Here is a 15,948-nt window from a genome sequence, read left to right as displayed (position 1 = left end):
TCTTCTTGGCAGACCTCACCGTGCCTCACGGAGTCGCTGGTCATGTCTTTGGTGGGTGAAAGGCATTATTACAGGCGCCTGCGGAAAGAGTTTGTTGCAAAATATGCAGTACAGTCAGGGAGGTTCCCATAGGCCATTTGCTTCTTTTGCAAGTCTTTTTATGACTCTGGCTGGGCAAATGCCAGGAGAAGTTAGTTGTTCCTGCATGATGTTACCTGGTAATTGGACTCCTCTGGGACACTTTCTATGAGTGGCAGTAGGTAAGCACTCGAGGCCTCAGGTGCAGGACAATTTGTGATCCTTTTGGTAGGACTAGTGAGACAAGTTGATCTTTTTAAACTTACTACAACATTCTGACCTGTGTCCATTAATAGGTGCAAAGAGCGATCTAGGAGTGAAAGGGCATGGGCACAGCTCAGAGTGCCTCCTCCAGTATTCAACAGAGAAAGTCCCTGGAAGATGTTACTGTCATGACTGTGATGAAAAAAATGAACCTGAGAGAGGGTGAAGTCTAGGAATCACAACAAGGATATTCCCCGTCTCTCATTTTCATCAACCTCTTCAGCTTCAGTCTGGAGAAGTGTGGCTCACTGGTAAGAGCAGGCAGACCCTGAAGCAGAGGTCTGACCCGGGACCAGGGTTCAATTCCGGGACCAGGGTTCCATTCCCGACGCGGCAGGGTCTTGAGCTCAAATGCCCACGGACTCGATAATTCTCGCTTTGGTGCCTGACCTAATCTTGGGTTCACACTCTGCAACTCTGGGCATTAAGCTTGCTTAATCTCCACTACGGCCCCCCAGCGGCGGGATGCCTGGCTTTCACCTTGGGGATGCCCTGTAGGGGCTATCTCACAGGGAAAAGCCAGGACGGGTTCCCAAGGCAAGCGCGGAGATACCCCTTCGGGGGTCGATTCCTGTGCTATATAAGAAACATAATAATAATAATATACCAAACTCCTGTCAAAGACTTCCAGCGCCAGCCTCTGTCCGTTAAAGAAGCAGCCTATTAAATCTAATAGAAAAGATGGAATTCAGTCACATTTTCTTTTTAAAGTGTTATTGAACAGTCTGTCTGGGATCAATTGAATGTGACCTCCATCAAAAGAGGCAATGCAAAATAATTCTTTACAGTTTGAACAGACAAGCATTTTATCTAATCTCCCTGTCCAAATGATCCAGCCATCTTCTTGTCCCTAGTTTCCTGGAGGCCCTATTTTCAAGGGCTCTTTCAGCAGAGATGTGAGTATTCGATTAGTGGCTGATATTTTGAGTCTCAGGCACCTGCTCTGATGGTAAAGGCCGATGTTGCATGCACTTTTGTTTTATAGCAGAGTCGACTTTTTCTGAATTGTTTCCTGGGATAGAGGCCTCCTCTGATGTCATCTTAGGTGCTTATAGAGATTCGGCAGCAGAACGTAGATCTTGACCCCTTGTGCAAAGTCCACCTTAAACCTCATAAGAGAGGAGAATCCTTCAGCTGAAGCTTCTTCCAAAACCTAGTTTTAATTATTAGGGGATGCTAACAATGGCAGTTCCCTTACTCGGCATAGACGATACTGCTAGTCAATATCCCCTCCTAAGTGTAATGACTAGTGAGGATGACTCTGGAGGATGAAATACAATTATAACTCAAACCCACGGCAAGGTACCTCTCGATACTGCTGTGGAACTACTGCAGCTCATCAGTAGAACTAATATTTATGGATGTACGTTATTACCACGCACACTTTTACAACGCGTTCCATTACAACGCGGTTGTAACAACGCAAGTCGTTACAACGACTTGCGTTGGGGGGGCGCAAATTAAAAAAATTTAATTTACTATTCCAACACCAGTCCCCGTGGATAGTAGGGAAGGTGTTGGGATAGTAAATTAAATGATTTACTATCCTTGAGCGCCCCCCAGCGCAATTCATTGTAACAGCTTTCGTTGTTATGACCGCGTAGTAATGGTACGGCATTTAAAAAAATAAATAAATGGTATGGCGTTGTAACGCTTGTGTTGTAAACGTCACATACCAATATTTATATCTTCCACTGCTAGAACTGAACATCTTGGCACTTGGGACAGCAAAACATCTGACGTATGTCTTTCAGTGGTTGTTGGTCTGTTTCTTCATTTTCTGTTCGCTAAGGAGACAGGACTTACTGAGCTGACATGACGAGCATATGCTTCACTGGGTAGAAGTCCTTAGTGGAATTTATTTCAGATTAATAGGCAGCAGCAGGGTCTGTGTTCAGGGTGACTACCCATATGTAATATGCAGTGGCACGAGGAAGAGAGTCAAAGTGGTAAAGCGTGAACCATCACTGATAATGAGTGCATGAGCATAACTACACCAATGATCACAAGATAATGGATGAGAGTTGGGTTGTCCTGGCAACTATCTTTACTCATATATTCAAAAGGAAGGTTGGCTTTGGCAGAGTCCGGTGTTACAATCATTGTTGGCGCCTCCCAGTGCCTGGCAATGACCTTCTTCACAGATACCCTCTCTATCATTCTTTAAGGGTACCCTTCATCTCTGCTTAGCTCCTCTCTTACATACATTAATATTAAAGCACTACTCATCCAAGTGTAGAATGTCAGAACTCTTTACATCACAAACATGATATACATGGACAATCAGTCATCCAAGTGTGTAAATCAATGTATAAGAAATGTTACTTATGACAATGAGGACTACAAGATATAGCAGTCACATGCCATCCATACTGGTAGGCGTTATATGTTAAGAGTACTTGGTCTGGAGTAGGGCCGGCTTTAGTTCTAGTCAGGCCGAGGTACGATGTGTTTTTGGAGCCCACCCCCCATAACCTTCTCCATAAATTCCCTCACTACCATGCTTCAACAGTGCTCCTCAGCTCTCCATAGCTCCTCTCACATGTGTTTGATTTTTGTATAACACTATGTATACCAGTGTAGGGTGTTTGAGCACTTTACATCACTCACACATTATGCGGAGACAATTAATCATACTTTTGTAAATCATCCTACGATAAATGTTACATTAAACAATGAGGATTACAAGGTGTAGGAATTACATATCACCCATAGTAGTAGGCAGTATTAATATTTGGTCGGTAGAAGCAGAAATTCATGATTTTAAATGTACCACATTGGTTGGGGATGGTTTTACTAATCAGAACGTGTATCTACCCAAACAAACTCAATTTTAGCAACATTAGGATAATAAACTACTGGGGTAAAAATAACGTTCTAACCTAGACCATGCAGTTAATATGTCAATGTGCTATATCTGGATTGTAATTTATGAACTGTAAGTAACAAAAAGATCTGCGTGCTAAAAGCATTAACCCACTGAGCTATCAACATAAAATACCTATCTGTAATTTGCATGAGTCAAAACTGCAACTAAAAGGGGGCGTGGCTTGGCGGGCGAAGATGGCGGTCGCAGCTTTGTAGAGCTCTCGCCGGCCCGGACATAATTTGCTCATTTATCCTGGCCCCCGAGCCCGCTAACGATACCACATGAGTGGCGTCTGTTCCTGGACCTCTCCGGTGTGCTGATCTCCCCTTTCAGACTGCTCCGGGGACCGGAGGCGCCGGCGACAGAGTGCGGCCTGGTGGTTGGCGGTGGAACCGGGACCTCAATTTTCAGGAGGCCGGGAGGTGGTCGGTGGCAGGTGGCCGGAGATCGAGCCGGTCAGACAAGTCCCCATCCGGCGATTGCAGCACCGAGAGCAGAAGAATTGCAGAGGTGCCCTGGGGTCTAGTGCCGTACACTGGAGAGCCTCCCCGGGCGGCACGGCGTGGCGGAGGCCTACTCCGCCCTTGTGGGACCGGCGCCTCGAGTTTCGCGACCTTGAGACCGGCCCGGACCTGGGCGCGGTGGTTGACGCTTCTCATTCCAGGGAGACTTTCGGACGTGTGGCTGTGCCCTGGCCCAGGGGTCGGAGCCTCCTGAGTCCAACGCCGTGGGACCGCTCCTGGGGATCCACCGGGGCCCGTCGCGGAGGGCGATTGCCCCGATCCTTGGCTGAGGGCTCCGGAGACCATAACCCGAGGCGGCTACCCGAGGTGTAGTGAAGGTGGGACTGCACGCGGCCATGACCAGAGGCGGTGGAGGAGGCCCGCCTAAGCAGGGCACCATCGACAAATTTACCGGGCCCAGTGGCGGACCTGGGGCGCCCGGCGGCGGCAGTGGGGCTGGGCCGGACAACGCGGCGCTCCTGGCGGCAATCACCCAGTCCAGAGACATGCTAGATGCTAAGATTGGGGCTGTGGGTGCAGATGTGACACTGCTGCGCCAGGACCTTCGCAATGCAGTGGAGTGGATTGCGGAGACGGAATCCCAAATCTCGGTGGCAGAGATGGACATCAGCACGCTGAAACAGAAAATGGCGGAGATGGAACGTGTCCAAAAGACTCTCGCATCTCGAGTGGAGGATGCCGAAGGGCGCGCACGCAGGAACAACCTTCGCTTTATAGGTTTTCCGGAGAGGTGTGAGAAGGACGACATGGAGCAGTTTTTGTCCCAGTGGCTGGAGGGCTGGCTCCCGCCGGGGGCCCTGTCTTCTTGTTTTGTGATCGAGCGTGCACACAGGGCCCTGACACAGCGGCAGCCGGAGGGTGAGCGTCCTCGACCTGTCATCGCTAGGCTTTTGAATTACCATGACCGCGATGTCATCCTGCGGGAAGCGAGGATCAAAGGCCCACTTTCTTATGAAAATCACACCATCATGATTTTTCCCAATTATACCAGGCTTGTGCAACAGCAAAGACAATCGTTTGTAGCCGCCAAGGCCAAGCTGCGGGGCCTGAAGCTCCAGTACTCTCTGCTGTACCCGGCTCGTCTACGGGTGGTGTACCAATCCCGGACCCATTTCTTTGACTCGCCAGAGGAGGTCTTTCGATGGACAGACGAAATGGTGAGGATCAGGCCGCATGCCCAGCCGGGGCTGGATCCGGGCGGGTCAAGGGGATCATCGCAAGAACGGACAAACCGCCAGGCCCGTAAAGGACGACATCGGAGGTCCCGATCACGCAAGAGATCCGCCTCCGCCAGTGCGACGCAGACCAGTGGAACAATGGCCTCTGAACACTCTGAGGCTGACAGTTGAACCCTGATGGAGCCTAGGCCCTTGTCTTTCCCGGTAATGTGTTGCCCTACTTTGTAACGGATCATGTGGTGGGGCTGTTTATGTGGGGGAACCGCTGCTGCCAGACTGCCAGCTTTGAGACTCTTCTTGACTATAGGTGGTGACGTTGTTGGGGCTCGGGAGGCGACTTCCAAGGGGCCTCTGACCCTCACGAGTTGTGGGTGTTGTCTGGGGGGGGGGTGTGAGTGTTGAGGTCGGGATGTTGGGATCCTTTGGTATGGTTGGCCCTGGGTCCTCGGTTTTGGATCCGGGTCTATCCATGCCGCGACAGATACTGCAGTGTTCCATGAGGTATAGGGGTGGGGGGAGTTGGGACGGGGATGTAGGGAGAGTTGGTTTGTTGTTGAGGGGGATTCAGGATTGGGGTTGGGTGGGAGGAGTGGGTTCGGATTCAGGGCTTTGGGGTGGGTGGGAGGACTCGCACGTGTGGATTACTGCTGGACTGGTTGAGAGGTGGGGTGTGTTGGGGTGGCGCAGGGGGCCTGGTGGGGGGAATCACCTGGACAATGGTTGAACAAACTGCTACGCTTCCCAATAAGTCCATCCGTGTTGTAACATGGAACGTGAGGGGGATGCTCGATAAGATCAAGCGTGGAGCGGTGTTGCGCTGGGGGAAACGGGAGGCGATAGACGTGCTTTTGCTCCAAGAAACTCATATGTTGGGCTCCAAGGTCCTTAGCCTTCAGAGGTTTGGCTTCCAGCAGGTCTACCATGCTGGCTTTACAAGGGGATCCAGAGGGGTGGCCATCTTGGTTCATCGCAGGGTGGCCTATGTTCATGAGAAGCAGTGGGTAGACCCCCAGGGCCGCTTTGTCTTTATAAAAGGAATGATGGGTGCTGAACCAGTGGTTTTCGGTAGTGTTTATGCCCCTCCCCCTATGCAGTGGGCCCTGTCGGAGAGACTGTTTACGATATGGGATGAAATCCCGAACGTGTTGACGGTGGTTGGGGGCGATTGGAATGAGGTGATGGATGTGTGCTTGGACCGCCGGAGGCGATTGCCGGTGGCAGTGGATCCTTCTCCCTCTGCCCCACATACTAGGCTGCGTGCGACAGCGGACAGTTTGGGCTGGGTGGATGTGTGGCGCCATTTGCATCCGGTTGCGCGCGAGTTCACATATGTGTCGGCTGTGCATGGCTCCTTTTCGAGACTTGATTATATCTTTATGCCTGGTGCCTGTCTAAGTCGTGTGCGAGACGCTGCTATCTTGCCCAGGGGTCTGTCCGACCACTCCCCGGTTGTTGCTACGATAGACCTCCCCACAAAACGGCAGCCGTTCCGTTGGCGGATGTCCTCGTGGCATCTGCAACAACCTGATTATGTCCATCACTTGCGGGAGGCAATTGATAACTATTGGCGCGATAACCTTGTGGGGGACATTGACGCGGTGGTTGTGTGGGAGGCGATGAAGCCCACGATACGGGGGGTGGACATTGCTTGGTGCACTGCCGCCCGCCGGAAGCATCGGGAGGCCATTACCGCTGCGGCCGCTCAGGTGGAAACCCTGGAACGGCATGGGCGGGAAGGGGGTGATGAGACTGTGGTACGGCTTCTCCTACAGGCGCAGCAAACCTTTTGCTACAGTATTGTATGAGGAGGCCAGGCAAGCGTGGCTCGCCACGCGCAGTAGGATTTATCAGTGGGGCGACAAGTCCTGCACGATGCTTCACAGGCTGTGTCAGTCTACTTTTCAGCCGCTCACGTTGCCGGGCCTCACTGCGGAGGACGGCTCGGTGGTGACAGACCCGGCCCGCCTAGCGGCTAGCTTTGCCCATTACTTCGAGGAACAGTATGCCCCTCGAGACTCCCGAGAGGCAGATGAGATATCAGCATTCCTAGATGATCTGTCACCGAAGGCCGTCTCCGACGAAGCCAGAACGGCACTGGACGCTCCGCTCTCTGCTGAAGAACTCGGGGAGGCGCTGGGGCAGCTCAACACCGGGAAGGCGCCGGGACCGAGTGGCTACCCCTCTGAATTTTATAAGAAGTTTCACCTCCAGCTGGGGTCTCAGTACAGACGCGCGCTTGAGGCGGCACGGGTTCGTGGGGAGCTACCACCGGACTGGCGAAATGCCGAAATTGTGGTGTTTCTGAAGCCGGGCAGGGCCCCTGACAGGCATGACTCGTACCGGCCCATATCGCTATTGAATATAGAGGCCAAAATCTTGGCGAAGGCCCTGGCGAACCGCCTTCTTCCCTATATTACGGACCTGGTCCACCCCGAGCAGGCCGGATTCATGCCCCGCAGAGCCACTCGTCATAACATCCGGCGGGCACAGGCGGCGGTGGATGCTATGGGGGCCCGGGACGAACAGACGGCTCTCCAGTTGGCGGATATGGACAGGGCCTTTGACTCTGTAAGTTGGGCGTACCTGTTTACACTCTTGCCCCGTCTTAATCTGGGCCCGGTGTTCCTGTCATACCTGAAGTTGCTGTATACCAATGTCACGGCCTCGGTCCGGGTGGCCGGTGCCACGTCTAGGCAGTTTCGGATTGGCCGGGGGACCCGACAAGGTTGCCCATTGTCCCCATACCTATTTGCTCTGGCTATGGAGCCCCTGGCATCTTGGGTGCGTACCGATGCACGGATACGCGGGTTTGTGTGGAGTGGAGAGCTGGTGGATAGAATTGCATTATATGCAGATGATATCCTGTTTTTCCTCACAGACCTGCAACACTCTGGGCCCGAGTCCTAGAAGTCATGCTCGTCTTTGGCGAGGTCTCAGGCCTTCGGCTTAATCTGCACAAATCGACCTTATGGGTGCTGGGCGGCGGGGTCGTGGCAGACCCCTGGGCAGAGGGACTGCGAGTGGCGACGGATGGGCTGAAGTACCTCGGTGTATTTCTCTCGGAGTCGCGCACCGTTGCCTGGGACCGCAGCATTCTGCCGGTGTGGGAACGGGTCCAGGCCGACATCAAAACGTGGTCCAGGATGCCCCTTACTATTTTTGGAAGATCTGCCATCTTCAAAATGGTTGCGCTCCCACGCCTGCTGTATCAGCTACAAAACTACCCCTACCCTATTGGCCCACAGTGGTTTCGCCAAGTCAATTCGGTGCTGGGCCGTTTTCTATGGGCTGGTGGTGCGGCCAGAGTGGCGCTGAAGACGTGTTTCCTGTCTACCTATTGTGGTGGCCTGGCCACCTCTGATCTGTTATCCTACTATCAAGCTTCTCAGCTGCTCATCCTTAACGAATGGTGGTACAGTGACAGGGGGGACCCGGCCTATGCCTTGGAGCGATCGCTTATGGGCGATAACACGCTACACACCATTCTATACTCGGCCCGCTTGCGACGAGCACTGCCGTCGGTCACGAGAGTAGTGTTTGCGGTGTGGAGACAGACCCTACGCCGCATGGGCTGTTGGGGCAAATTGACGGCGGAGACGGCGTTATGGCATAATGGCCTGCTCCCGGAGCTTTCGGCTCTTGAAGGGTTTGAGGGATGGGAGGCAATTGGCATTTCACTACTGGGCCAGGTAATGACCGGCACTACCCTTAAATCGTTTCAAGAGCTCCGCACGGAGTTCCAAATGTCTCAGTCCCAGTTCTTCCGCTACTTGCAATTGCGCCACGCCCTCACCCCGAGCATTGCCCATCTGGACTCTCTCCCTGAATTTAGCCCGGTTGAGGCGAAGGTCTTTATGGGGGACCTGGGGGATAGAAAGGTCTCCCGTATTTATCAGACGCTGGTCACTCACTGCTCCTCTACCCTACTCCCTCTTCGGGCGGCATGGGAGGTGGACGTGGGCCCCCTGGATGAGGATGATTGAAGGGAGGCCTTGGAATCCCCGCGTGGGACCGCTATCGCTGTGCGACTTCGGCTTATCCAATTCAAATACCTTCATAGAGCCTATTACACCCGTGAACGTTTGTGGAAAGCTGGGTTGATTGAATCCCCGGAGTGCCTGCGCTGTGGAGCCATGCCTGGATCCTTATTGCATACCGTGTGGTCGTGTGCTCGATTGTCTGGCTTTTGGAGGGGTGTGTGGAACTGCCTGTCCGAGGTCCTGGGTTGGGATCTTCCCCGCACTCACCGATTGGGGTTGCTGCATGTTATGGAGGGCATTGGTGGGAACATCTATAAACGTCACCTGCTGCTCTTGGGGCTTGTTGTTGCCAAACGGGATCTGGCCCGAGCGTGGAAGGGAGTGAGGGCCCCCCCCTTGTCTGCGTGGAAGGCAGGGTTGGACTACTATATGGGACTTGAGAAGCCGATCTTTGAAGCCAGGGGTTGCCCCCGCAAACACTAAAAAATCTGGAAGCGGTGGGCCGACTACAGAGGACTATCGCTGGATCCCCCAGCGGAACGAGAAGAGGACATATGATTGTGCTAACGTTGCTGGCCCGATTCTGTGGCACACCCGTCACACTACACCTAAACCTTTACTTGCTGCTACTTGTACACGTGCGTGGGGAGGGGGGAAGGGGGGGTGGTCCTGGGAAATGGGGAGGTCTGGGTGTTGACGGGGTAGGGTGGGTTGTGGGTCTATTCATATTTGAGCCTATTTTCGGTACCTAATTGACCACTACTGTATGTTTTTACGAATTGTGTCCTACCTGTTGGTGGTGATCTCCGAATTGTGGGGTGCCACGATTTTATTGCCTGCTTTGCTCAATAAAAATGGTTGTAAAAAAAAAAAAACTGCAACTAAACAAAACTCCGATTTCTCTCCAGCAGGATCATTAGTCCCCAGAGTTATCTTGTCATCTTTATTGTTGCCTGAAACTGCTGGACACCCAACAAACACTGCAACATGTGCTTTTAAACCCATACATTATTTCTAAATACAGCACCCCCCATCTCAGTGCCAGCTGTGACTACACCAGTCACACTATCCTAAAGCCAACCCTGGGTAAATGAAGGGGAAGATTTACTAACTTTACAGCAGTGTACTAACCAGAGTTCTGCGAGATGTTAAGCATAGGTCTTATATTTCAAGGGTACCATTCTGGCACAAAATGAGTTGCTTTGACAAACTTTAACACTTAGTGGATAAGCATTAGTGTCAAAATCAGAGCGTAATTGTTAGTCGGTGGTTGCCAGTTGCCGAATTGGTACTTATTTTTGGGAACCGTCACTTATTTTTCTGTATCAGATATTTACTGAGCGCAAAAGAGGGAAAATACACAGATCAGCAAGATGGAGTCAGAGAAGACAGCAAAACCACCGCAAAGGGAGAAAGCAGGAACCTGCAAGAGTTCGATAAATGTCCATGAAGCATCTGGAAGTGGATTAAAGAGGCATGGGGTGGATGTAAGACTATCAGCCTTATTATTCGCTGTACAGATACTTAACAGCGCAGGCTGTTCGCTTCAGAGTAGAGCTTTGGGTACCAGCACTCTTTCTTTTACACATTAAGCACTGGTAGAATACATTGGTGGGTGCATGTGAATGTCAATATACCATCCATTATGCGCCTCCTTGTTAGAAAGGAGTGCACAGTGTCAATTAAGGTTACTTTAGGGTACCTTTCTAAAGCAAGTCAGGATTTGCGCTGGGCAGTAAACACCAAAACAACACTTTGTCAGGGTTGTGTCACTTTTGTGATGCAAACCAGCCACATAGTGTTAGTAAATGTGTCCAACAGACTCAGGATCTTAAATGTAACACAATGATTGGGGGTGTCATACTAATACAATGGCATTACTACCCAAAGGAAACCCTTTTTAGCTATCATAGAATAACGACATATTGAGTAAAAAAGGTTCTAATCCTTTGCTAGCAATTTGCATGAAACACTTTGAAGCAAATTTGTGGCTCAATGTGCTATGTGAGAAGGATTGTGACTTCTGAACTCCAAGTAATAAAAGGATAACTGTGACAAAAGCAGTAACCCACTTGCGATTTCTACTAAAATGTAAATCTGTGATTCACATGTTTCACATTGTGCTTTCTGCTGGACCATTTATCCTCTATGCTACTTTATCATGTGCCAAAACTGTGACTAGGCAAAACACAGATCTCTCCATCAAGTGCATTAACTACCACAGTTATCATGCCATTGTTATTATCCCCTAAAAATAGAGGGTATACAAAGTCTCTGCAGGCGTCTCTCATCATGTCATGCCGAGTACAGCCCCTCCAGCTTAGCACCCTAAAACTGTCCCTGTTCAATAGGAATTTTTTGACAGGGTACCTCGTATACATGCAGCATTGCATAGAGCTGCTGTATAATTGGCAACCGAAATGCTACAATCTTCATCAAAAGTAAAGATGCATCAATTGCTGCCAGTCAAATGTACAGACCTTAATGTACACAGTGAACACAATTCTAAATGCTTTTTTTAAAGTTAAAAATGCTTTATTGAAAAATAAATATGAACAATGTGCAATTGCATCGAACAAAGTACTGATCTGAAGAACAATCCAAGTAAATGAAAGAGCAAGCACTAAGGTACAATATAAGAATCTGATAATAAAGAGAGAATAATAAACCTTTGAAAGATTGACAAGCTAAACAAATCTTATATCATGAAAATATGGAATTGAAAAAGTTGAATTGCAATACACAACTATAATGCTAAAACAAATTCATTTTAGTCTCTTTGTAAAGGTAAAAGGATAGGTAAGAGAAGTAAAGAAGAGAAGGAAAACACAAAGCAAAGACATGAAAGTAAGAAGGGAGAGGAAAGGGGAAAATATAATGTACTGTGAGGTTGAACCAGGAAGAGTCTAACATCTATGTAGTGCTATAAACGGGTGGTAATGAAACCATTATATTTTAAGGAGGTTCATAATTGCAAACTTTAGAGATTGGTCGATTCATACATCTGGATAAAAATGAAATAAGAGGTGACCATAGTAAATCTTTTTGAATTTTTAAAGGAATAGATGTGGCATGAGCTCGATCTATCTGGTGATGATGACATAACAGGTTCCACCAGTCATATAAGACATTTTCGCAGCATCCTTCCAATTAGAGGTAATTATTTGAAGAGCTAAGGCAAATAATAAGTCAACAAATTTTCCAACCAAACGCTGAGAAGTCCAAAGGGGGGAGGTACTGCCTAAAAAGATATGTGTAACATCAAAAGCGAGATACACAGATAAAATATCATTAATTTTGTACCAAATCAGTAACCAGAACTTTTTAACAATAGGGCACTCAAAAACCATATGAAAAAGATCATTCTTATCATGCGTACATGACCAACAATTAGTATTAGGCAAAACTTTAAATGTATACAAGCTTATGGGTGTGATGAATAATCTTTTATAGAAATAATATATTATTTGTGTGTGCTCGCTGATGAGTACGAAGCATGAATCTTGGCCCATATCAATTTTCAAGTATGAGCTGAAAATTCTTGATATCATTCTGATTCCCATATGAGTTCTATTTTATACTTTGAAAAAGATTTAGAGGAACCAAGCAATAACTTGTATATATTGGAGGCCTTCTTTTGTGTAGAAAAATCTATTAAGGAAAAGGAAGGCTGTATGTCTGTAGCTAGAAGAGTTTGCTGGGAGGTATGAAATAGAAGAAAAGGGGTAAGAAGTTGAAATTGCGAAGCGTATTTGTTAGATATATGATTTTTTTCTTGTATCTCAGAAAAATCTAATAAAGTGCCATTAGAGATAAGTTGTCCAATGGCAATAATGCCTTTGTTAATCCATTATTTCCACTCAAGAATCCTATTATTTAGTTTAATTTGTGTGTAAAACCAGATTGGGGTTTGTAAAATATGTTCCTAAATGGAGTTTGAGGAAGTAATCAAAGGTTTGCTAACAGTTATAGAATGGATACGTATGGGGTAAATTAGACCTCTTGGGGGTTGAGTGATGCGAATCACATCTTTGAAGGTAAAAGGAGAGAATTGTGCATGTTCTAATTGACCCCCAACTGTTAATGAGTCTATATGATTTTTAAAAGGGAAACCCAAAAATGTTTCAGTGTGAAAGCACAGTGATATGTTCTAATATTAGGAAAATGATCTCCACCAAGGTCTTTTTGTTGATGAAGACGAGCTAAAGCAATGCAGGGTTTGGGTTTGTTCTATAAAAATTGAATTAGGAATATGTAATGATTTTAAAGAAATTAAGAGGGAGGGAAATAGGGAGCATTGACAAGTAGAAATTAACGATAGGTAATAAAATCATTGGAATTGTGGCCAACCTACCTCTCCAGGAAAGAAAAGGGGGAGACCAACCATCTGTTAGTGCATTCACTTTAGACATAATTTTATTCCGGTTGATTTTAATAGTGCCCTTAATATTATTAGTATAAAGAATGCCTAGGCATTTAATACCTTTTGAACTCTGTTAGAAACTTGAGTCCTTAAACATATGAGGGAGGCAGTATTTATTCAGCGGTAATACTTCTGATTTATCAATATTCAATTCATAACCTGAGACAACTGAGTAAGTATTCAACAATGAAAAGAATTCAGGCAAAGATGTAGTGGGGTTAGATACATACAATAAAATATAATCTGCATGCAGAGTGTATTTTATATACACATTTTTTAACTAAAAACCAGGAAAAATGGGGGATCTTCGAATTGTTTCCAAAACGGGTTCTAATGCTAAGATAAATAATAAGGGCGGCAATGGACACCAAAGCCTAGTACCTCTATGGAGGGGGAAGTATTTGAATTGTTTTCCGTTGACCCAAATAGATGTAGAAGGATTAGAATATAATAACTTGATGTATTGGATAAAGTGAGGACTAAACCCATGCCATTTCAAAGCACCATACATGAAGTACCAGTTCACTTGATCAAAGGCTTTCTCTGCATCTAGTGTTATGGCAGCTAATGGAGAGCTAAGTTTAGCCGCTAAATGAATACTATTAAGAAAAGTTCTTGAATTGTCTGAAATGGATCTTCCATTCACAAAACCGGACTGGCGCATATCTACTAAATCAGTAATAACAGAGTTAATCCGAAAGGCAGTAAATTAGCGAAAATCTTGCAGGCCGAATTAATCAATGAGATAGATCTATAAGTGCTACACTGAGAAGGGTCTTTATCTTGTTTAGGGATTAAACATAACATTGCCTGAGTGAAAGAACCCTGTGTAGAACTAACTTTCAAAAAATGATTAACAAGAGATAATAGTTTAGGAATTAAAAGGTGTCTAAAGTGTAAATACAAGCGTACAGTAAAACCATCAGACCCAGGTGTTTTATCATTGGGAAGCTGATTTATGGCAATTAATAATTCTTGTTCATAAAAAGTTGTGTATCTAGGGATGATATGTCTACATTCTTATTAGGGTATTTTGGGATTGACTGAAAAAAGTATCTAGTTGTTCAATGGAGGGAGAAGATTCCAGGGTATATAGGCTTTTATAATATTCAGTAAATAATTCCAACATTTTTGAGTCACTAATATGCCGGACCAGAGAGGAATCAGTGATGGCAACAATCTTAGATTTAAGTTTTTAATTTTCATTTAATTTACCAAAGATTTACCTGCTTTATTACGACCACCATAAATGTTTGCATTAAATCGAAGTAGTGTACCACAAACATCATCCCAAGATTGTTTGTTATATTGCAACTTGGACTTACTAAGTTTACATAACGTATCGCTGTTATTGGAAGAAAAATAATCGTGTTCCCAGATCTTAATTTGATTTAAGAGTTGCTTAGAAAATTCAGAAGTCTTTTCTTTTTCCTAGTTACAAAACCTCTTGCAGTTGCTTTGAAAGCGTCCCCAAAAAAATTCATCTGTGTATCTGAGGAAAAGTTGCTTATGAAATATTCCTGTATAAAGGTTGTGAATTGTTCTGTAAACTGTTGATCTAATAAAAGGGAATTATTAAATCTCCATCTGCGAGTGGAGGAAATGGGATTAGGATAATCAAAATCAACAATAATAGGTGCATGATTGAAAATAAGAATTGATCCTATTTCGGAGCAGGAGTAGGGTTGAAACTCTCAAAGAAGAAGGTCAGTTCCAACAAGATGTCAACAGTTTGATTGTGGAGAACATGGCGTCTGCTATCTGAGCAGCCGCAAGTGTCTGTGCTGCCACTCTACGCCGAGTAATGGTTTACAAGCCGTTACCTTGTGCTTGAAAATTTTGGTGCTGGTGTTTCTTCCGCCTGGAGGTCCTGGGTGTCCCCAGGATTGTAGAGGTGGTTTGCAACCCCCGAGGTGGAGCGGCCACCGAGCCGAGTTGAGCGGGGAGATAGATGCATTGGAGACCGGACGGCGCTCCCCGCCTGCCTAGCTTCCTGCGTTGGTGTTTGGCCGCCCTGGAGCTGAGGCGCGGCCGCAGAGTGGCAGTCCGACGGCTCCTCCGGGTTGGTGGTGGCAGCTTTTTCGGAGCAGGTACAGGCAGAGGAGGGAGTGAGGGCGCGGCGGAGCAGGCGATCCGGGGCTGTGGTGGGGCCACAGGACTCAGAGGCGTTTCGTGGCAGAGCGGGGACTGCATCTTCCAGTCATTCCCTGGAGCCCTCACCTCAAGTCTGATCACGGATAACAAAACCGATACGCAGGTAGACATTGGAGAGGACACCGAAAACTGGGACAATCAAGGTAAATCTGAGGGAAAAGAAGTTAAAAAAAGCAGGAAACGTGGGAATGTGCCGGGGGCTAAAAAAAGTAAAAGTAAAACAGAGGAAGGGGAGAGTAGCCTTACTAGTGCTCCTGGTGTTCCTAACACTCCCAGCGCCCTTGGTGTCATTGGTGTCCCTAGCGCTCCTAGTCTGCATAAAGAGAAGCTAGTATCACAAATCAGTCAGTTTAAGGTTAAGATTACAAAGGGTGGGAGAAGCAAGAATATTTCTATACAAAATAAGGCATCTAATAAAATAAAGATCACCCCCTCGCTGAGATCTTTCTTTAGATTACAGCCAGAGATTTTGGACATC

The sequence above is a fragment of the Lissotriton vulgaris genome, chromosome 7 (genome assembly GCF_964263255.1).
Source record: "Lissotriton vulgaris chromosome 7, aLisVul1.2, whole genome shotgun sequence".
Classification (NCBI taxonomy): domain Eukaryota; kingdom Metazoa; phylum Chordata; class Amphibia; order Caudata; family Salamandridae; genus Lissotriton; species Lissotriton vulgaris.
The sequence above is the reverse complement of the archived record's forward strand: the minus strand, read 5'-3'. Positions refer to the sequence as shown.